Here is a 24,042-nt window from a genome sequence, read left to right as displayed (position 1 = left end):
ACGTGATACATTTACAGTGGTGAATTTTTACAGGAGCAAATGCAAGTTTTCCAGGTATATTTCCAGGTATGCTTTCCTGGTATATATGAAGGACATTGGCTATATGACCAAAAAAAAGGCTTTTAATTCAGAAATTGCTTTTAAGATGTTTAGTTTAATCCACACATGACTAGCTAAAGGAAGATTATGCAGTGAGCAGTAGCCTTTCAGGACTGCTTGAGCAGAGTCAGGACACCAATTGTAATGATACCTTTTCCTGGTTTTAAAATCAAGAATCAAACACGGCTAGAAGGGAAAAAGGGGTTTTACCTCAGTATTTATTTAAGGATCCTTAGGTGCACTACGTCCAGGTGGAATGCACCGAAATGCACACCACAATGCCCACACACGATAGATCAGGTATATCATTATAGGTCTTACTAATTAGCACATCTATCAAAGATTCCCCAGTGAGAGGCTCGAGTGAGCCCCCCTCCCCAAGGAACCTTCCCCTGGATGGTTCTATCTTAGTTTACAAAATGTGTTCTGGAGAGGACCTTGGGGTCTGGGGCTTTCTGAGATGTTTAGTCTCCTAGCTTAACAAAATAAGTCTAAGAATGTAAGCTAAAAAACACTAAGAATACAAAAAGCTATAAAAGGTATATAACAGGTATAAAAGAAAAGGCAAAAAGTCATCGTGGCATCAGTAGAACTGGCTCGGGTCTGAAGCATGAGTTTGGGCACACTGCCTCCACCCCATTGGCTTTCATTTCCCCTTTGACCTTGGCTATATCTTTTCTGTTTAGGATGTAGATGCCTTATGAGTCAGATTCCCGTTGATGAAGTGCTTTTGCTATGCAGTCATGATCTCTGCTTCTGAAATAATATTTCATTAAATCTGCCTGGGCGAGAGGCCTCTCTCAGACTTCTAATTTAGAAGCCATTTGAGAGAAGCAGGTCCTTTTTTTTTTTCCCAGTGTCAATGATATTTAATTGGAGCTGGATTTTCAATGCAATCAGAGAAATATTTTAATTTTCTTTGCAGTGTTGCCTCCTCCTTGTGGTGTATTAATGTTGCTGAAGTAACTACTCTTCAAACAGGTTGCCCAGCCAGGAGTTCTGAACACTGCTCTGGCCCCCGCTATGAGGATGAGTATCAAGAAGCTCCTGAGCTTCAGGTGCAGGGGAGGCTGGTGGTGGTGTCTGTTTTCCCCTGGGGAATTTAGAGTTACTGTTACCCAATGAAATCCTAAAGCGATAGTGAAAAATATGACATTATCAGCCATGTGTTGTACTGGTTTGGTCAGGGGCTGTCAGAGGGGAAGGGACTTGCTAATGAGCAGTGAAAGGAGAAGCAAACAGCGGGTGCTCTCTCCATTCTTAAAACTAGGTCAGTCCTCATTAGACAGCATTTTCATATGTCACATAACAGATAAACTCCAGAGTGCAATACTTCTTTTCTGAATATAAATGGACTTGATTTAGTTCTGTGGATGTGAGAACCTACATTGGACTGCACTCTTATTTTAACATTAATATTTGCCCAGCTCCTGCAAAATGCTGGACATCAACTCGCTGGAGAAGTTTATGACTTGCTGTCAATTTACTGTCTCAAGCACTGCAATCCTGATTAGGTTTTGCAACAAACACGTGCAAATTATGCTATGAGTGTTTCAAATGGCATTTTCATGCCTATAGCTCCGGGCTGCTAATCAACATGCAGAAATGCCCTAACATTTAAAAAGCTTTGGCAGACTTCACCAGAATGACTTGCTAAGAGCGAACTGCAACATTAAAGCTTCATTTCACTGGAGCTGCAGGCTTTCATATACCCATTCAGCTTTGACATGACCCCTTCAGAGCAGGAGTTTCACCTGCTCCTAAGATGCAGACTTTTCATCATATGCTGGTTTTGTTCATGTAGTTCACTTGAGAGTAAACCCCTGGAGTGATCTTGAGGAGTGAAATGTCAGTAAGGCTGGGATCCTTGTGCTTTTAAGCCAGTAGCAATAGAGCTAGCATCTAATGTAATGTGTTTGTCTTCCTGCATACTTGTTTGTTTGCGGTTTTTTTTTAAACAATTAGTAAAGGTGACGTCTTGATTATGCTTGGGAGGCTTTGAATCTCATCTGTCGGCCTTTTTGATCACATTTGGTCACTTAATAAAAACAGTGCATGTCTTTAAAAATAAATTCCCACTTACAAGTTCAAATATTTCTTTACTGTCAAAGTACCAATTTAAAAACCTCAGAACCCAAATACATAGGCTTGATAAAATTTCCAGTTTCAAAATACCCTGCAGCTCTGCATCAACATCTCACAGACCTGTACAGAAAAGACCACAAATAACTGAGTAGCAAATAAATCTGGATTGGCTACTGGCATTAAAATATTCGTCTATAATTTACAACTTTCAGTGTGCAGTCAGTCCATAATAGTTTGAGAGCATGAATTACAGTGCTGTGATTTGTTCCAGCTTTCCTTCTGGGGCCATGGTTGAGAGGTAACTATGTACTAGCCTTAAGTTATTGTTCTGTCATTCATTCCTTGCAATGTCCTACTGAAATATTTTGTATTGTTTTATTTACCAAGGCACCTCAAAAGAACCACCTGAAAATAAGAAATTAAGTAGGAAAATACAGAAGGAGACATTAATCTTCTCTCAATAGCCCAAGGCTGAAAATATTTGAGCACTCGAAGGAGAGTTCTCTGCACTGTTGGTTGTTGCAGCAGCTCTTGGATGCCCTGGCTGAGAACTGGACGCCTCTGTGCTAAGCCTGTACTCACACATGTACAAAGTGCTCTCCCTTCAGCATTACCCCTAGAATCCTCAGCCTCTTACTCACAGTTTGTGATGCTGCCTCAGGGCTTACCTCCCACCAGGTTCTCAGGCACAGGGAAGGCAGAAAGAGGCACAAAAGCCCAGGCTGGTCCCTATTGATGAAGTTGCTGCTGCTGTTGCTGTTTTTATTACGTTTATTTGTCAAGCACCAGCAGATTTCTTGATGCTGTGCCAGAGGGAGGTGGATGTTTCCTGTTGTCTTGAGTTTAAAATCTAAATGCCACCTCTGTGAGCGGTACAGCCTTTGTTGATGCTTTCAGCTGTTTGTTGTTGTTGTTGCACTAACAGCAAAAACCATTGCAGCATCTGATCCTTGCCAAACAACTGGATATTAATGCATTGCAACATGGAGGAAAAGACAACTTATAGGCATGATATTAGAGTGCTTTTTTAACTTGGGGCTGATCTGAAAGCATTTTCCTGTGAGGTATTTGACATGGTGGATTTGAAAGAAGATAGAGTAATGCTGGATTTGAGTAAAGAGGTGAGAGCTGGTGCATGGAGCATGGAAGGAAGTGAATGATAAGAGGACAACTTTGGAAGAAAGCGGGAGAGGAAAGTCCGGTCAGGGGAAGAGGCTTGTTTTGCAGAAGAAAGAGGGTCATAATTAATGTGTGACTGATAGGCTCATGAAATAAAGGAAATAATGGAAAGTTAGAATTGTTAATGGAGGGAGCTGAGCCTTTATGCTTCTTTATGCCTTTGAGAAATATCTTGCTTCATGAGTATCAGATTCTTTCCAGAAAGAATAATTCTGTTACCTCCCAAAAGCCTCACCTGTGCCTGCACTGCTGTGGTACCATGGGAAGCCATGGCTGCCCTGCCTGGGCAGCTCTTCACTGTGTCTCCACAGGAGAAGCTCTGCAACAGCAGTTCTCTTGCCTACAATTTGCTTCCTTTTGGCTCTGGGGCATTCCCAACAGCATTGTAAATAATGCATCAGGACTGTCCATCTTCATCATAGCAGACAGTGGAAAGATACTTGAGGAAACTGGAAACTTGCTTTTTTTTTCTCTGGATCTCTCCAAATGCTTCTGAGACTCACATGAATGTTTCTTCTCCTATGTGTACATAGACATTAAGGTGGGGTATCATATTCACCACTACTTTCGAATATGGGGAATTGAGCTGATTATGTTTCAGCCTTCTTAGGAAAGGTCTCATCTGATTTCACCCCCCGACTGCTGCTGTTTTGGTTCCTGTGCATATCTGTAAGGTGAAAACAGATTAAGCAAAGGATGGCATTAAATCAATTGTAAGGACCTTTACTGGGCTTTTAAAAGCTTGGGAACAGATTTTTTGCACTGTAATTCAGCCAAATTTTACACAATATGTTTGCAAATAATTTACTCCTTTGTGCTTCAGGACTTGGAAATCACATCCTAGGGTCCTGCTTCGGTACATATTGATCTACAGTTATTCCAGGCAGGACAGTTTACACCTGCAGAAAGCTCATCTGCATTAACCTCATTAAAAAACAAGCAAACAAACAAATGAAAAAACTACTACTTTAAAAAATTCAGAAAATGTAAAACTTTGTATTATCAGGTAGTACTCTTACTATTTTTTATAGCAGTCTTCATTTGAATGCCATTTTAATATGCCTTATTTGCAGAATACTATAAACCAATGTCCAGAATATGATATTAATTATACATGCAGGGAGAACCTGAAAAACTTAAGAATGTGGGTCTTGCCCTATGACACCACGAGGTCCGTTTAGCTGTGGGTGAGTCAGAGGCTCTGGATCCAGTATTGAGTGTAATCGTTGTTGTACAGTGACCTCTAGAGCTGGAGGGATGACAGACTGCTCTGAAGCTCTTTGCTGCTCTGTGACTGGCATCTGCAAGTGCAACCCACATGTCAAAAGCAATCTGCCTAACTGGTGCAGAGAAAGCCAAGGGCTTCCAGAAAAAGTTAAACTTGTAACAACCTGTCCCCATTTTGTTATAAATGACAATCATGAGATAACTTACATGTGCCAGTGACATCAGTGTTGTAAAAATACCTCAGATACATTCTTGATAAAACCTGACAAAGGATGTACAATGATGGCAAACTTCTCTATGTGCAACATAGAATTCCCAGCACGGTTATTCCAGAAGTTTGGCTACAGGTTGTTTTACTTGAAATTATTTCTCCTGATTGCTCAATTTTCTCTGTTACTACTTTATTTCCTGTGCAAAGGTTCTAGATCAGGTCTTCTAGTGGGGATTAGTGCTGCTGATAAACAGAGATTTGTCAAACAGAAAATTCCCCAGTCCAGAGGTGATTGTTGTTATATACATTATGACACAATGTTTCATTTAAGATAGTTTTAAATCAGAGCCCTGTTGGACTGAGTGCTGCTGTGTACTCTGGAACACCATCCCTGCTTCAAGGAGTATCCATTTGTAGTGTCCCACACGGGGACACCAACTGGTGAAGGAAGAGTATTCTCTCTCTGCAAGATGGGCAGGGAGCAGCTTGGCCAGATCATGCAGGGAGTCTGGGGCAAATACAGTTTTTAATCAAGCTGGTAAACTGCATTGGAGTTGGTAACCTCAGCACTGTCCTCTCTCTCAAACACTAGGTTTGAAATTCTCCAGAATTACGAGGCTGTTGTAAATTAAGCCAGGAAAGATTAACGATATCCTCAAAGGTTTTAGCAGAATTTCCAGTATATCCAAGTGAGGTGCAACTATGTTATGCTTGTGGAATAAGCTTCTCTGTTCCAGGCTAACATAGTCACATAGTTCCTGGTTACAGCAAAAAGAGTTTAAGGAATGTTACAAGCAATCCCCGCAGTAATGGTCTGACTTTCCTGTACCACTACTTCGAGCTGTTCTGTCCTCTTGACCCACACACAGACCCCTCTGTCAAAAGGTCTGGTGATGCTTGGCCACAAATACGCTTCTCCAAATAAGTGTGTTGGCTAAAATTCGATTTTTGCTTCCTCCTTTCTTGTTATCCATTTTGCATGGTGCTAGTGGCACTTTGGTGCCTTTCCACATTTCAGCATACACAGAAAAGCAGGGAAGCTTCCTGACAGTTCAGATTCAGCAGATACTGGAATTACAACCAAGTGCAGGCAATCCTTGTGGGGCAGTCGTGGGACACAGCACAGCCTGTGGGGTAGGGCTCTGTGCTGGGGCTGCTTACACCTGGCTCAGGCTGGTGTTCTCAGACACTTGTGCCTGTCAGACAACATTAGCTGCGAGCAGCTGCTTCCTAACATCTTTCAAATATCTTTGGAACAAAGCCTGGAAGTTCAGTAACAGAGAGACAAATGGCACTTAGAATGGCAATCCTGCTGTTCTGTGCTTCTCTCTGAATGATTAAAAACCAATCTTGATATGCTATTAGTGAGCACTGACAGAGGAAAAAGCAAACTGGCCTTCCCGTGGGACACTTACTCATGAAGTAAAAATGTGTTCCCTCATTTTGAAGATGAAGTATCTGAAGTGTGTGACAGGGTGGGTGCTATGTGTGCTGTGCAATCAATGGGAACCACCGAATGCTGGGTGGGCTCTGCCAAAAGGCTCCAGACTGTGGGTTGCTTCCCCAAGAGCAGCCTTGTAAGCTTTGTAAGATACACACAGATTTACAGGATGCTATGGAGTGAGCCTGGTTCTTGTCTTTCCAAAACCAGAATAATTGCTGTTTCAACACAAACACTAACTGTTTCTTGCTTTCAACAAGATTTGCTTAAAAACATGTTGTAAAAAAACAAAAGAAGTAGCAAAATAGAAATCAAAGGTGTTACTTGACATATATCAAATGTTACCTACTTCTGCAGGGCTCCAGCATGCTCAGCACACCTCCCAATTTTTCATTCCCCAGAATGAAAAGAGCATATTCTTCACAGAGCAAATATAGCAAGTAAGCAAGAAGAGGGTCTGGTGAAGCAAATGCTTGATATAGTCAAGGGCTCAATTATGCATCAGTGGATTCAATTTATGGAGTAGAGAGCATCGGTCTTGGACAAAGTCAGTCTCCCACACAGACCACTAAAGTACACGCTGACAGAATGAATTAAGTAGAGTGCTAGCCAGAGGTCACTTCTTCCAAAAGGTAATTTGATTCAGTCCTACAGAAATTAGACTCCAGAAGTGGAATATTTACATCTCTTGCTTGAAATCACGTGGAACATGCAGAAACAACCCACCTCCCCCCCCCAACATGTTCATTATTGTTTTGTGGTGAAGACTTTCCCTTGGATACAAGTGTATCTCTTCAGAAGTAACTGAGAAGACACCCATGTATACTTGGTTTACAGAATCAAACAATATTGGACTACATCAGTGATAAAGTTTTCCCCAGATGCATTTTGATACAAGTGAGCAGCTTATGTGACATTTGGATAATGGAGGTGGCACATAGGACTAAAGAGCACCACAAGCCATATTTATCTGCTTCTCTTCATTACAGGACCAAGAAAATCTTATTTGTGAGAGTGAAAAAGTTGATCTTTGTGTTCTTGGTACTATGTGCACTGCTTTAATGCAGAGCATCAAGCATCACAAATTATAAAAGAACAGTGTTGAAGGCTCAGAATGAGGTCAGCTGGGTTTCTCTTTGCTTTTGTGTGACAGTAGAAGCTCTTGTATGACTGTGGTGTGCCTACACGTGACCCTTGGAAACCAATACACCTTATCCTCTGTTGTTGTGGACAACCAAATCCTGGCTTTCAAGCATTCCTGTATGAGTTTGTGCATCTGAACTGGTTAGGTTTGTTTCCATTACTCCTATTGGAAGGAGGATTATCTTCCAGAACCACCTGTCAGATTTGGAGATTTTTGCTTTTCTATTGGAAAAACTTTTATAGAAGCAGAATGCCTCAAGCAGCCAAAACTAGAAGATTTTTGCTTCAAATGCAGAGGATTAGAGAGGTGCAATCAAATTGCCTTAGCCCTTCTGTTTGACTGAGGCCTTGAAGTTCCATCTCAGATCTCGGATGATGAAACACTGTTTTGGTGCCAAAAGAAGGGAAACTTCGCATTTATTTCTTGTGCGTCCTTCTAGAAAAACTGCCATTAGTTTCTATGAACTGACATAAAGGTGAGCAGACACAGAGTGAGTTGTGGTGAATCACTTTGTGTTCTGTGGCCTTTCACAAGCCTCCCCACCTTTATATAAAAGGCTTGGAGATGGTTTAGATCTTCTCCAAAACATAGCGCCTCATCTTCTTCTTCCCCCAGCTTCATTCCACTGATCAGTTAGCAGCTCCACCTGAGGTTGGTAACAATGTGTTGACATCAGACCTTACTTTTCTGTGGCCTGAGCAATCTGCTTGGCACATGACCTGAGGGTCAGGTTATTCCAGTGAGCTGTACTGTGTGTTTTGTAGATATTTTTCACTCAGTTGTTGGTAGGGCCACAGGCTACTGCGGTTACTCCATTGACTCTTTCACTTGCATTTCCAATTTTCTTTGCATGAAAGCTCAATCTATCACAGGAAGCCTTTCCACTGGCCATTAATTCTCACTGACTGGCTGATTGACTGGGCTCCCATGCTGCATCACTTTGGAAGTTAATAGGATTACTAGAAATGCAAGAAATAGCTCACATGGTGACTTAAAAAAACAAAAAACAAAACCACAAAAGGAAGGAAGGAGGTGATAGCCAATTTGTCAGGATTCATATATTGAGTGAGTTCACCACCTCTGAGTTATCCAAAATTGCATTTGACTGGTGGCAGCCTTAATGGATCGATTGTCATTTTGATTGACAACTCTACAGCAGAGTATAATGAAGCTGGTATAAATTAAATGAAGTTGCAATGACAGTGGTGGGTCAGGGCTGTCAGCAGGGTACATCTAAGCTGCAGAGCAAGTGTGGGCCTGTTGGGGTTTTAGTTTAGTCTTAGTTTTTTTCCTGTTAAAGGAATTTTCTCCCATATGCATGTTGCTAGGGGACAAATAGCTGTACTTAAGAAAGACAAAAAGGGGAGTGGGGCGGGCCTGGCTACTCCTTTGTCTACACCTGGGTGTGGGGTCAGTTCGCTCTGAGCGTCCGGAGAGAGAAGCTGCAGAGAAAGGAGCTGCTGCTTCTTTCTTTTTGGCCGTTCTTTCTTCCTGCTGGAAACAACGCCGGGACCCCAAAAGCCGCTTTCCCTGCCCTGCTGGAGACCGGGCTGTGGCTGCCCTGCCCCGCTGCTGCTTCGAGCTTTCGCTACGCTGTAGCCCTGCTCGCCCTGCCTGCCTGGGCCTCCGTGGGGTTCTCCCATCTGGATACATCTCGCCTGCCACCCAGGATTTGCGTTCGTCCCTGCCGCTCCAGCCTGCCGTTCTAGCCTGCAGCTCCAGCCTGCCGTTCCAGCCTGCCGTTCCAGCCTGCTGTTCCTGAGAGCCCGGGATCAACTGCCCAGCGGTTTGTGAAGCCTTTGTTCCATCCCTTCCCGGGATCCCAGGCCGCCAGTGCCGCGTGCTCCCCGAGCTCGCTCCGGAGCGCCCCCTGCAGCCGCGGGGGAACCATCGCACCTGCCCTGCTCACCGGGAGCCGCCAGCGCCCCTGCCGGCTTGGAGCGGAACTGCACCCGAGGGGAAATAGCCTGACAGCCGAGAAGGCTGGGACTGGGTTTGTGTTTGCTGTTACTGCCAGAGTTGTTGTTGTTTTGTTTGACTGGATATATACATATATATATATATATATATATAGTAAAGACCTGTTATTCCTATTTCCCACATCTTTGCCTAAAGGCCCTTGATTTCAAAATATAATAACTTGGAGGGAAAAGGGGTTATATCTGCCACTTCAAGGGGGGCTTCTGCCTTCCTTAGCAGACACCTGTCTTTCAAAACCGAGACAGATCCCAAGCCAGCAATTCCTCACTCGCTGCACACGAGGCTCTGTGCCACTGTGTGTGAGCCAGACTCAGGGCCTCTCTCAAGGCATCCTGGGCTGAATGCCTGCCTGCAGGGGTGAGCACGTCAGGGGGATTGTGAGAAAGGACCTCTCACGATTGGAACTGTGAAGAATTTTTTAACTCATTAATATAACAAAACACAATGATAAGAGGCTTAGCTTGGCTATCTGCCATTACACACTGTTGCAGTGGGGATACTGCAACACGCATATATCAAACCAGGAGTCCCGTGGAAAGGAAATATATATGGACGGATTCTTGCTAGATGTTTCAGAGATGTTTATTTCTCCAGCCGCATGGCCGGAGCTCTGCCCAGGAACTGTTACAGTCACGGGACCCAAGGGTCCTTCTGCCCGCGCAGGGAACACAAACCAACCAATGGGGAACGAGGCTGAGCAGGGGCAGGGAAACCCCGTGTCTGTGCCCTCAGGGCCCCTCTCCCAGGGCTACATGGCAGGGGAGGAGACCCCAACAACACACAGTGAAATGCCGCGCTGAGTGTTACTAAACCGGTAGCCAGACACCCTCGAGGCCCATGATGCTACATTTTATACCCCACAGACCCCGCCCATCACCTCCCCTCTGCCCTCCTCCTAGGGCCGAGATGATTGGCTGGAGTTGAGTCAGTCCCTTCAATTGGCTCGGTGTTTGCTTCCCGTTGTCTAGGGTCTTGTCATAGGTTTGGTCTTCACCCAATGATCTTCTTGCATATACCCCTTTTATGCTAAACTCTCACTCAAACTCCTCCTTCAATTACCTCACCAGTATTCTAGAACATTCCCAGCTTCTCCATCACTGAAATATGTTAACATTAACTATTATTAATTTAAATTATAGGGAAAACAAAGATATTAACTTGACATAACATTAACTGTTCAAAGCATCCATTTACTTGCAACAAATTCATTATCCTGTAACAAGTAAACAGCAACTATCAGCATTACACATTAACCACAGCTCTTCTCATTAATTAATTATCCTGTGTGAAAGCCAATTCCAGCAACCTGTTTTTAACAGGGATCATGCTCCCACTGTGTGCTTAGTCTGCTCTGCAAACAGCCTAACATCTCTGGGGAGTGCTGCACCATGGCAGACAGGACTGGAAGGCAAACTGAGCATGTCTCGTGATATAGCCCAAGTTGTAGGCTTACACTGACAACATAGAAACACAATGAAAGATAAGGATTTACAGGGATATAGACCACATTTTAGTCTACACAACAGTCTGAAGCACTCTTTCATGCTGTGTTCTTTTTGCCTTTAGACTAAAGAATTCTAAAAGCTGTGTAAAGGCTATTTCCCATTGCTGTTCTTGTGATTCACAATTGTAGTTTGCATCATTTTTTAATATTTTTTTTACTGGATACTGAGGAAGAATGAGAAGCAGAGAAAGCTTACATGTTTTCTACCTGGGATTGAAAAGAAGCCTAATTCCTGAACTTCCCTTCAGCTTCTCCTTCTCCCAGTGTCCCATTTATTTTTTTCCCTTCCTGTACAGAGCAGGCTTGGGTACTGTAGACAAATCTGGTTACTGGTTCTCTCTACCTGGTTCATTCTGTTAGGAGCCAGAAGAAGGTGAGAAGCAGGGAGGTTGTCTCCACAGAGGGGATTTATGAAGTGGTTTTAAAGTCAAGAAGATACAAAATAACTGCTCCTGCAGGATTGACAAGTGATAGTGCCTCCTGTTATATTTGTCTTCCATAAGGTTCTTCCTAACATTTTAGGTACTCAAACTATTCAAACATTTCTGCTTTCTTTTTCTAACTCTGTGTACTGTAGTTCTCTCACAAGACAAGAAGTTCTTCAGAATCTGGTCTTCAGCTGCTGGTGTTGGTTTGTTTTTCTTTGCTTGGGTTATAATCTTGTTTGAAGTGATTGTGGGGCTCAGTGTTGCTTGACAATAGTTTAGGTGTGGTACACAGTCCACATCAAATTTACCTGTGGCAAATACTTGGGTGTTCGTGTCCTTTTGGTTACATTGGCATTAAGGCTAAAGAGTAAAGCAGAAAGACAATATTGCTCACAGCCCAAGAGGGATGTGGCTCTTTTGGGAGGTTCAAAGGGAGCAGTTTGGGCAAGGGAAGCAACATCTTGTTGTCCTCTGTTGGGAATAAACAGAGGAAGAGCTGCCACTGCCTTCTTTTCTTCACAAAAACACTCAGCAGCTGAATTTTTGATGGAGAGGAGAGAAGATTGATTATTTCTTTCTCAGCCTTCACTGTCAAGTGAAGTGTTCTCTCAAGTTAGCATTACTTTCCTTTCTGCACCTGGAGGACATGTTGCCATCAGCTTTTATATCAGTAAGGCTGCTCTAATTCTTTCCTTCTGATTTTATGAAAACAGTTATGTGTGATCCCTATGCTGTAACTTGTGCAATTCCAAAGGCAGCAGTATGTGTGAGATTTCCCACAGCCACATGAACGGAACTGTTTCCAGATCCATCTATTTGTGTAACTCCATATGCCAATCCCAGAGGGACCTCAAGCTTCTGAAATTGTGTATCCTCACATGTAAGAAGAAAAGTGGGTCATGAGGATGACAGATGTAATTTGAATATGTGGATAAGCAGAACTTCTAAGACTGATAGTGGTAGGGGATAATTTGGGAACTGAATAGATCATTCCTCTCAGAACAGCTCTCAGAGACTCTCTGCATGCATGAGTTTTCATACCAGAAACAAAGTCTGTGTAGGCAAAAAATGTTGGTTTATATTTTTACAAATACATTTGTATGACAAATTGGTAGTTGTGCAGTTCATAATTAGTAAAATTAAAATAGAATCAGATTGCCTTTTATCAGATTGGTTTCCTATGCAGGAATAAGCTTTTCTGATTTAATCTTGTGCATATGCACTGGGGACAGTTGCCTGTATATAAACAAGATAAGTAAAATGCCAAAGCTTCTCTGTGAGAAAAAGGCTCACACTCCATTTTGAAGGTTCTTCTGGTTTTAGTGGCAGTGCAGCCAATCAGGTAGTTCATGTGTAGATCCCCAGAGCCTTTCTTTTCCTTTCGCGTTTGTTATCTAATTGCACCGAGGTAAATGCAAACGACCAACCTCATCTGCTGGAGTAGTAATAAGTCAGCAAATTGTCATCTTTTACCATGCACAGCTCTCATAGGAGCCCTATTCTTTTCATTTATGAATAGGCAGAAAATGATGAGTTTAGAAAAATTATGTCAGCTGTGACAAAGTGAGAGAATCAAACACAGATGCTGAAACTCAGCTTCATTAATATTTTTATTAGACTAAAGAGGCTGCATGTAAATGTTTATATAGTTTTGGGGCAAAATGAGGTTTATATGGTTTCCTTTTACACAGAAAAAAAAAGAGTAAGCTTTTAGTCTCACTAAGTTAACAATAAAGACGAAAGAAAAGCTAAATCTCCAGGGGGGTATCCAATGTGTGTTTGCTGTCTGCAGATATGTGCATTGAGCTGAACAGGTTTCAGAGGCACAATTCAAAGAAAAAAGGGCTACCACAGCTCTGCAGGTTGTGTGGGGTGATGCATTCCCTTTACACACTGATTTTTCACAACTGCATTTGAGGGAGAGGAAAATTCACGTGAGTAAACCTAACTTTGGAAGGAAAAAAATGAGTGATCCTTACAAACTGAAGTAAGTTATATACTCAAAGCAATAGGTACTAGTCCAAGCCAAGCATGAAAAGTTACATGAGAGATTCAGAAATTCACATTTCTCCTGTGGACCAGACGTAAGTGGGGAGTGTAGGTACCATGTTGTGCAGCACATGGCCCCTTCAGCCCCAGCTGTGTCTGCAGTGCAGCAAAGACATCACAGCAGTGGGTACAGAGCAGTGCTGGTGATGCCAGAGCTTGGCACAGCCCCTCATCTACATGCTCAGCTACAGGCAGGGCTGTAGCTGGTCTGTGGATGCTCCCAAACAGTAGCTCCAACCTGAGCACTGCAAACCCAATCATCAGTTGAACAACGTTTCCTTCCACTGCTCCATGTTTAATTAGTATTTGATTTATACTGACTTTAAGGACTAGTTTCATTGCCAAGGTAGTCTGTTTAAGGAATCTTCTTTCAGAGCAATCAGAAACAGAGACACATAAGGAAACCCCTAGCAGAAAAGCATATATTAAACCAGTATGTCTAACCACTGCACCAGTCTTGAAATGGAACACATTTTGATTTCTGAACCATTTCCGTGTCCAGAAAATAGATGGGGTTTTATTTGGTGTCTTGGATTTTTTGTTTCCTTAGACTCTTATAATCCAGAAACCATTGGAGTTTACATTTTATTTCAGTAAGCAGAAGGAAGGAAGTGATAACCCTGTGTTTGCCTTCCATTTCCTTATGGAGGGGGAAGCAGCTGCAGATCTGAGTACAGTGCTCTAACTGTGCTGCTGCTGCTGACTGTATTAAGTCTGGATATGCAAGTCTTGCAAATTTTGTATCTGCAGAGCTTCTGGCAATACTCTAATGACATTTTATGATTTTCTTTTTGCCTCATTGGCCTTATGAAATGTATGTTAACAGTGTAAGAGGATTTTAAAAGGGTACATACTGCTTATTAAATATCTCCGAAGACTAGTGAAAAACCAGTTTGCCTTGGCAATGAAAACCTTCTACCAAGATAAATTTATTTGCTTTTAAAACTGGAAGAGTGATTTCTTGGTGTCTGATTTATGGTGATGACTTGTACTTTGAGTTGCTCTTTGTTTGTATATGTGTATGGATTTTTTTAATAAGAATCTTGAATTTTTTCTGAAATGAAAGAAGAGTTATGTTGAGAAGGGAATTTGTGTGCTTTACTTCTTTGGTGGAAAAAATATCCTGGACAAATCTGCTTCCTGTCAAATACTGAGATTTTCCAAGATCCCTCAAAAATTCTGCTCGCCTGAAAATAGAGCAACAGTGAAGAATCTCACATTTAGAAAATAGCACAGTAAAAGGAAGTTTCCAGCTGTGACACAATAATATCTTGTATGGTTTTGAGCAATCCCTCCTGAAGTCCTGAATCGTGTTATAAAATCATCCACTACGAATAATAGTACTAAAGATCTAAAGAGTTTATGAGCCATCTAAAAATCCATGTCCACTTCTGTACCCAGTTTAAATGAGCCTCAGGGAGTGCTGGAAGGTTTTAGCTCAGTAGATGACAGGTCCTAGGAAGCTCTCCTAGCACATTTGGAAAAGAAATTATTGGAGACCAAAAAGCACAGAAGGTCCCAGATGGGCCAGAAGTGACTGGAATGGTTGCTACTGGCTCATCTAGTGGAAATAGTTGTTCTCAGGCAGATTTTGCTCTTCCTGCCCCTGGTTTAAATCCAGAACTTCACTGAAATGGAAGGAGAGCAGGTGAGATGAAAATGAGGCCTCATGGATTTACCCTGCAACAGCTCTCTCTTTTTCTGCCAACCTTGTAAAGCTCAAGGCACCATAACTGCCTGCAGGCTGCAGTTTTGCTGGTGAACTTCTCCAGTGGTTGTCTGCAGTGGGAGCCCTTGTTCTTCCTGGAGTCCTTCTGAGTGTTGCCACATCTGCTGCAGGAACTCTTTTCCCGATTGCATTCCTGATCTTGGCTCACACCATGCAGGTCCTGGCTGTAAGTTCAGTGGAACTGTGCTCAAGTCTGTCTTTGTGAGCAAGACCCAGACACTGCCTGTAGCTTCTTTTAGTTCAGCAAGCCTTGGCAAGCAGCTGCAGTTAACTGGCACCCAGCTGCTCCTGGAAGAAGGGAAATGGTAGCAGAGCAGTTCTAGTCACCAAAAATAAAATCATCCCAGGAGATACTGCTTCTCAAAAACTTCAGAGTAGCAAGCAGCTGGATCCCAGACTCTTGAGAAATACAATTTCTGTTGTTCTTGTGTCACTGGGGCAGGACAGGGAAGAATCTATCACTTCATTGAGGCCATTCCTTTAACTGTTATTGTTTCCATGTCCAGTACTTCTAAATCTGCCTTTTGTTTCCACAGCAGCTCAGATTAGCAGTGTCTTCCTTTAGGGAGTTTTTATATTGCAAAAGTAATTTTCTGGTTTGCTATTTTTGCTGTAGACATAATGTAAGCAGAAAATGATGGGGTTTGCATGCCTGAAGTGAGACTTAACTTAAAAATTTCATTCAGTTACACAACGAAAATCCCAAATTCCATTTTTGCCTGCCCAGCTAGGAAAGTGCTTTCGTTAATTCTAGTAAGTATTACATATTTTATTAGTCTATCAGTTTCATCTAATCTGGTCTTTCCTATTTTACTCCATAAGCTCTGTACTGGATAGAAAAAAGGACACAGTTAAGTCTTGTGCTCGAGTGGAAATTTTTTAATGTGTGCATGTTCTCCCTCTTACCTGATCCCCCACTTTTCCTTTATCTGAATTGCAGTGTGACTGATGATCTCACTTCTACCAAAGTCAAGAAAAATGCTCCTGTTGACCTCCCTGTGCACACAAGGTAGGAATGGTCTATGTAATCTCTTTCTTCCACAGTCTCTCTTGTTCTGTTCTACCAAAATCTCCCTTTGGCCACAAGCTTCAGGGAAAACAGCACTAGAGCATTTCTGGATGGGTAATCTGTGGCCACATCAGCTGAATGTGTCCTGATAAGCTTCTCCATGGCCCCCCTGACTCCTACAACTCTTTCCTCCTTGTCCTGCTTTCCGTCCCTTTCTCACTTTAAAGTAGGAGGCTTCAAAGCACTTAAGCTGTGCCTTATGTAGATTAAGAGTAGGGACCGGTTTTTTTAAGACCCGTTAGTCCCAGAGCAGGGAGTCCTGTATGGGGGAGAGGAGTTTTCTGGGAGATCTTCAGTGTATTAACTAAGCTGTGGTGTAGAGCCCTAGGGCTGTACTGGCAGTGAGGGAAGGGGACACTGCCAGCTCTGCTTTACCTGGGAAAAGCCTCTGCCTGCAGATTAGGAGAGAGATTCTCATTCTCAGCTTCTCTGACTGCCTGTGCATGTGTTCCCAGGCAGCAGCTGAGTGCCATGTGGCACTCAGTGCTTGAAGGGGAGGCTGCAGTTTCTCTTTGACTTCGACCAGGCTTCCTGTGATACTTCCCTCCCGAGTTTCCATTCCTGACCATACATTTGATCTGGTCTGAACTCACCACTCTGCCATACTGCAGTGTTTCCATTGACTTCACTGAAGCTGTTCCTGACCACTGTCACCTGAGGGGAGAGGGCTCAGTGGCACCAAAGTAGCTCAGTAAGGTCATCAGGTTTGCTACAGGATTCTGAGAACAGGACAAGAACAGAACCCCTTCAGACTGTAAAGATGCTTATCTGCTGCTTTCTGTACCTGCCCTGTCTGCAGGCAGGCAGACACACTGCACTTCTTTCTCATATGCAGGCTTGGTCCTGAGTCTAGGTTTTGCTTCTCTCTTTTGCACAATCTCAGAAACATCTAGAGGCCTCCTAGGTCTCCTTTACTGGTAAATTACTTTGTCCCTCTTTTACTCCTCATCATATCCTGCAATTTCCGGTTCTTTTCTGATCTGTATTGCTGTCATCTTCTTTGTCTGATCTGTGTTGCTGTCAACTTCTCTACTTCTATTCTGAATAATCTGATAGAACTTACAGAAAGTGGTTTTTCATTCTTACATTTTTATATAGCACTTCCAGCTAGTGTGCAGTAGAGCACTTGTGTATCAAAAATAGACAGGCAGGCTTATGAGCAATAAGTAGCAATGCTCATTAATGCTATGTGTTTTTCTGCCATAAGAATTCTCTATCTCCTAATTATTTTTCCTTCTTCAAAGTCAATTAGTTTAATGTGGTAACAGGAATTTATGATGGTGCTGCCAAACCATATGTGTCTCAATCTCCATGGATTCCCAGCATGACTTTTTCTTATGCACTGAACAGCAACAGATGTGTGACACTGAAAACATCATTCAAACCTTTTCCACTTTTCTGTACCTTTGGGCCAGGATCAGTTTAAAAAAACATGAGCTACCAATAACAGTGCTTTAACTTGTCCTTTCTTGGTCCTGCAAAGATTCCTGTGTGTTCCAGGGTTCAGATGCAAACATCTGAACTTTCATCTGAACTTGCCTGGACTGAGTACAGAGATAAGGAAAAACATGGGAGTAAATCATGCAGGTCTGGGACCTTAAGCCCGAGCAGAATACAAGGATACAACAACTGCAGTACAGTCTAATCTGGGCAGTATTCTTGAGTACAGGATGCTTTATAGGAAAATATGACACATCCATGATGCTCCTTGTCGCTCCAAATTATCTGGAGGCATTTCTGTAGTGACAAATACTTTTCCTAATCTTCTTCCAGCCTGGGTTCTAATGATTGGGATCTGAGGTTGAGCATGAGATTTTGGACAGACGTAGCACTTACTCTGCAGATTGCTAGACCTGTGATACTGATAGATGTTATTCTTTTGGCTGTGCTGCACTGTCAGCACTTCCCATACCACAGATTTTTGTATTGTGACCAAGATGTGCAATGCCAGGTGAAACTGTTGGCAGCTGAATGCAACACATTTGTGATTTTTGGCACTTGTTCATGATGATTTGGGGTGGGTTTGAGCATTCCAGCTGACCTTCTCAGTAAAATATTCAGCTGGGACATGATTTTAAACTTGACATTCAACATTTTTTCTTTTTTTTAATGAAATAGTGACTACTCAGAAAGCTCAGAGCTAGTGTCTGAAGTTATCTGGGATGTCTAGAAGAGAGCACTGAATGTGATGACTTGCAGGATTTGTGACAAGGACTGTGCTTGAGTAACCTTGTCAATCACAGAGTGCATTATTTATTTTTGCATACCTTCTTGGGTTATGTCTTAGCACATATACTGTATTCACATAGCAACTTCTCCCAGAAAAAGTTTGGAAGAGCAAACCTTAGTTCTGGAATAATCATTCAAGCTTCAATTGTGTTTTCTATTTTTACACCTGCTGCAGATATTTTTTATCTGAAAATGCCCAAAGCATTTCTTTAGCAACATTCATGATGCTGTCCTTTCAGACCTTTGCTGATGTTCGTTATCTTTATTGATAGTGCTTCACCAGGGCATAAGCTACATTTTATGGTTGGATGGGAGATTGTAATCTGGGTGTTTATCATTTCACACAAATCTTCTCTCTCTGTAATCAGTGAAGTGAATGTAGCTTTTACAGGCACTGCTTTGTGTTAGCACCTCTGTTCCTTTTTAGCATTTCAAATAACAGTTGTCCCAATTCTGCTCTATTTGGGGCCAGTGGAGGGTTGTGATACATTAATTGGAAGCTGGTCTGACCAAAAAGAAGTATAAGAATTAGGTTTGTTTTGAGCTCTGTCCATCTAACCCTTCCCTCAGCCATAGCAGTATCTAGGCTTTAGCATGGGTTTATCTTTTAAAAAAATATATAAACAACATATATAGAGTGTGTTTTATCATATAATCATTTTAGAGGATCCTAGCACTGAAGAGGAGAGTAGATTGTTTTGAAGATTAGTCAGAGGATGAATGTTAAGCTAATGGAAAACTAGAATGAATATTGGGGGAAAAAAATTATCTTGCTACTGCAGTCCAGTGGGACAGAGAGGAAATGGAAGGACTATTGATTGGCTTATTTTAAAAGGGCTAAGAAATATATTACATCAAAAACAGTCTTTCCTTGGTTAAATCACCCAGATGTTATTTGCCTACTCAGACTGAAGTAATATGTAAATACAGCATTTTTTCCACCTGTGTTAGGACCCGGTACAAATGTCCACCCACTTTTGAAAAAGTACTGAAATTTGGATGCATGCTTAGAACAAAACATCTGTGTAGAAGTTATGTTGAATTAGGGTCTAAACATTTAGGTGATCCATGAGCAATTGTAAATGTTGCCTTGCAGAGCATCCTTTCACACAGGTGCTTTGCATTGCCAAGCACCAGTTCTGCTCACTGGGGCTTTGCAGTATTTCTGTGCTGCTCTCCTGTCTGTGTGGATTGGAGTGTCAGGACTCAGGTAGTTCATGTCCACCCGTACGTTCAGCTCACACAAATGCGATCTGCTGCGCTCAGATGTTGTCATCTACTGCAGAATAGACACCAAAATGGTAACACTTGGGCAGGCTGAAAACAGTCAAATGCAAAAGTACTTGGATCACATGTTGCTGGGCTTTACTGTCTATAATACAGTATTTCTTTAAATAGCAGTCTTTATTTCCTTATGTTATTCTGAAAAGCTGTAGGAGCTGAGTTAAATCTGTCCGATTTTCTTTGTGATTTCATCTTCAGAGGAAGCTTATTATAATTTCGTTCTGAAAGGTCACCAGTGGGTCTCCACTGCATTGCACTGAAGTTGTTTTTACATTGTAATCTTATCTAATAATGGGATTGTAATGACTTTGCTGATAGACATCCAGGATGCAAATTGTCTGTTTCTCAAATTTATAGTATTTTTCTGAGAAGGAGCAGCATAATGGAATCATCAAGAGGGTCTTGAGAAGTTCCTTCCCTGTTTTTCTCTGTCTGTGTACTTGTACTTACAACATGAGATCACTGAGACAACATTAGGAAACGAGATTTAGTGTCACTTTACAAAAGCTGTATATTTGATAGGCAGTGTAATTTGTGGAACAGTGGTCTCATCCTAAATGGAAATCCAAATGGAATTATGGGCACTCTTGAACTTTCAAAATTGTACACTTAATGATGATGGAGATTCATTTTATCCTCTGTGCTTTGTGGCTGAAGCTGCAAGCTTGGAAGCAAGCATTAAAATTTGATGAAAGAGATTTTCCCATGGAGAAGGTCTACATCTGATACTGACCAATCATCCAGATTTGGCCCTAGATGTTTCTTTTTAGGGCAAGTACAAGGCTGAGGGGTTGGATGTAAGTAGAGACAGAGTTGTTAGAAAAATAACAGTGGTTTGAGACCACTAGGAATGACTTGTGCAAGTGTGGTAGCATATGGGGTTTAGAATATCTACGGTGGATGTGCCTATCATAAGTGTAGCTAAAGATTATGTTTTTCTGGCATATATAGGGGCCAGCTACTCCTATATACTGCGAGGTAGGTAATCCTCTAGTCTAGTTTATGCTTCCTCTAATTCATCGTTTCTGTAAGGAACTCTCACTCATATCACACTTAATGAATGTGATTAAAGAATCATGTGACTTCAATGTGTTAAAATCGTGTTAAGTGATTCCTTACCATAAATTTCAACAGAAATTCCCTGTAGCCATTTCTGTGTGAAAGTTGTGCATTCGTTGTCCTTGGAAGTCCAGTGCTAACTGCTGTAAATTTTGGGGTTTTTTTCCCTCTCTTCTGCTTCTACTTAGCAGCTTTGGCTCCCAGTGGCTGAGAATAGCCGTTGCTGATGCTCTCTGTAAGGCTATTCAGGTGGGAAAGAAATTGTTCTTTCTTTAGTTCCAGTGTCATTTGACTTTCCCACAGTTACAAGGTTTTCCAGATTTGTTTCTTCTGCTTCTCCCTGTGCCAAGGACTACAGAGGTGATATTTTTCTCTTGGCTCAAATCTTTCTATTTATTGTGTGCTTAAAACTTGTTAGAGAGTTGCTAGTACTTCCTTCCGTCTCCAGTGATATTGGCCCATTGCCTGAGGTGTGCTGAAGCCTGGCTAGTAAATATCCTAAACTTTGCTTGTTAAATGCACATCCCTCAGGCTGGCAGTTCTTCAAATTCTAGAGCCACTCCCTGGACACAGCTACAAAACTGTGGCTGCAGGTAGGAAGAAAAAGCAGTAACACAGCATGAGTGAGGCAGAGCCTTTCAATGTCTTTGTTTCTAGAGTTACCAGAAAAGCTTGATCATTAAATGAACAAATTGTATTAAAAGGAGAGCTGGTTGGGAATGTTTTGAAGAAAACTTTCTCATGGCAAAATATTACAGCTGCTCCTGACTAGAAACATGTCCGTTTGGGCAAAATCTGTCAGGAAATTTCTCAGGAAGAAGACAGAAATTATTGTAAAAGCAAGCAATAATTAAAATTTAATTTTCAGTCACAAAAATATAGCATGCTCAGCAAGAACTCAGGAAAGGCTGTTTTACCTGTGACCTCTACTTCCACTTGTAGATGCAACAATTGTAATTACAATTGCTGCTAAATTGCAGTGGCTCTGGCAATGCTGGAGTCTATAGTATATTTGTGCTTGTGGCTTGACCTTTCTACAAAGGGCTGAACCTGAAAACCATTATCATCACAGTCCATCCTGTATTAACCTCCCAATAAACTCGAGAGAAACTGTTTTGTCAGCTGGAGTTTATGCCTGCAGCACTCGATACCGAGCCATTAAACTGCTTGCAAATGTCAGCAGTTCCAGCTTATCTATTACAATGCCTCACTGAATTCAAACTACTGTCATGAAGTATGAAAATACGAATTTCTTTTGATGTGAAGTAAACCATCTGTGCATTGTTCAACTTCTCACTCTTTAGAATGCTTAAATAGTGTCACAGATGAGTCATCAAAGTGTATTGGTTCATGCACTCAGATTCTATAAAGTATTAGTATTCATGGTTTTCTTAACACTCCTGCAGCCTAAAAATGGAGCTGCATGAATTTCAGTCAGCTGTCAGTTAAGCAAATACTCCCATGCTGATGGAATGATCAACTCAAGTAAGATATCAAAACGTGAAATGCTATTTTTAAAAGTTTGCTGAGTTCACTTCTTGCACAGCGCCAGAGGAGCTGAGTGAGTGTCTGTGCATTAGATCCCTTGGAAATTGCAGATGCAGCTGTGTTTATACTGCAGCCTGCTCTGCAGCCTGTTCCACGGGCCTGCAGGAGAGTATGGACGTGCCTGAACAAGACAGGGAAAGAAAGGGGGCTCCCCTCAGGGGAACCACATTTAAATGTTGAATGGTGGGAGACAAAGTGAGCAGCCAGGAGAAACAGCACTGAATGGAGCAGCTTTTGGGAGCAGCTTCTAAGGAATCAAAGAGGCAGCAGAAACCACTGAGAAGGAAAGTTTCGGTGTGGATACAGCCAAAGCTTCCTGGTCCAGTTCAGTTCTCTCCCAGATTTGGTAATCGTGTGTCCTGGATGCCAAAAGAGTCCAATCCTATAGGCTCATTCCAAGGCTGGCTTTCAGTTCTCTCCTGTGGTCGGGCAGCACAGAGCTCCTGAGGTACTTGGCAGCTTGTATCAGGTTCTGCACTGCTGTAGGAAGTGAGCTGGGAAACCTGCCCTGCACCGTGGCCTGCAGGATCAACACTGGCCCGGCAGCAAGGGAGGCTGCTGTGCCCAGCTCAGAAACTTCTGTGTGCTCTTCCATCTGTAAAAATTAACAGTGTGCAAATCTGTGGCAGTCCTGTGAGAGCAGGCAGGTGCATGTAAAGAGCTGGGAATAAGCATAAAGATGAGGAGTATTGTCACTGCTGTTGCCTTAAGAAATTATGTGGAATGAAAGTGCAGTGTGAATCTTGCTGGATTTGACATGATGCTCATTCACCACATTGCAGATGCAGCTCAATTTGAGCCTTATGTGGCGGGGTGTTTTTACACTCACATTGTACTTTTATCACAAGTATTTGATGCCATGAGATTAATTTCTCTCTTTCAATTATGTTAGTATTTTGCTCTTGCTCATTCTGTTTAATCTCCCCCCACCTTATGTCATGTAAAATATAAATACATTACTATTTTCTACAGCATAGGGTCATAATTGAAATTTTTGCATGTGGAGCAAGGTGGTAGATTTTTGGATACAAGACAATAAAGCTTTTCGTGTTCATGGTTTAAATAAAAAAAGCTGTATATGCCCCACCCCTGACGTGTTCCAGGCCAGCTTGGATGGGGTATGGAGCAACCTGGTCTAGTGGAAGGTATCCCTGCCCATGGCAGGATGTTGGATCTAGATGACCTATAAGGACTCTTACAACCTAAACTATCCCCTGACTCTGCGATTCTATACTCTGAATATTTATAACTTAAAGTTGGGTAAAGTCATGAGAGGTTTTACCTTGCTCAATCTGGATTCCATTGTCTAGGTGGGTGTCATTCGCGGTTTACCCAGAGGAAAACAGCCACACAAGGCTTCATATACTCCAGCTGCGCACAGACTTTGCTCTCATTTAGCCTGAGGACAATTCAGGCTTAATCTCTTACTGTGTAAACTCAAAATAAAAATAAAAATAACAGTTCTAAATAGCAGAGCTTCTTTTGCAAAGTTGCTGAGTGAAGAGCTGTCATGTTACATTATGAGCATGGTTACTGCAACTGATTACTTCATACAGGATATTTGCCAGTCTGTCTCCTGTGTAATCATGAGGAATGCATTGACTTAAGAATAGCTGCACATAAATAAGTTGTGAAAAAGTCTGGGAGACAGCTGAAAGTTCTTGTCACGATTGGTAGTGTGGAGAAATATTGCCAAAGCTATCAGAAAAATACTGTCTTTTCATAATGTATTCCAGAACATACATACCCACATCCCAAGAATTTTTTAAAATATTTG

This window comes from Corvus kubaryi, unplaced genomic scaffold (genome assembly GCF_017639235.1).
Source record: "Corvus kubaryi isolate FWS band 111438036 unplaced genomic scaffold, C.kubaryi_AGA036_p1.0 37172, whole genome shotgun sequence".
Lineage (NCBI taxonomy): Eukaryota > Metazoa > Chordata > Aves > Passeriformes > Corvidae > Corvus > Corvus kubaryi.
This window is presented reverse-complemented; position numbering follows the sequence as displayed.